The following is a 568-nucleotide window of genomic DNA, read 5'->3' on the forward strand; positions in this document are numbered from 1 at the left end:
CATAATAAATATCTGTGGACTCAATGAAAGGGCCCCAAAATACATAAATCAGACTTTAAAAGAGTTGAAAAGACAAATAGATGATTCCACAGTCACAGTGGGAGACTTTAAAACACCACTTTCTTTGAAAGATAGAACAACTGGAAAGAAACTCACCAAAGATGCAGAAGAGCTAAACAATACAATCCACAACTTGGCCTTATAGACATCTACATAGCAATTCACCCAACAATACAATCCACCAACTTGCCCTTATAGACATCTACGTAGCAATTCACCCAACAGCAGCACAATATACATTCTTCTCCAGTGCACATGGAACATTTTCCATGATAGACTGTATGTTAGGCCATAAAGCAAGCCTTCATAAATTTAAAAACACTGAAATACTGCAAAGCATCTTCTAAGATCATAATGCTATCAAATTAGAAATCAACAATAGGAAGATCAACAGGAAAAGAGTAAACACATGGATACTGAACATCACCTTCCTTGAGAAAGACTGGGTAAGAGAAGAAACAAAAATAGAAATTCAAAAATTCCTTCAATCAAATGAGAATGAAAACAC

The sequence above is a fragment of the Orycteropus afer genome, unplaced genomic scaffold (genome assembly GCF_000298275.1).
Source record: "Orycteropus afer afer isolate SDZICR_OR568_19922 unplaced genomic scaffold, OryAfe1.0 scaffold00238, whole genome shotgun sequence".
In the NCBI taxonomy this organism is placed as follows: domain Eukaryota; kingdom Metazoa; phylum Chordata; class Mammalia; order Tubulidentata; family Orycteropodidae; genus Orycteropus; species Orycteropus afer.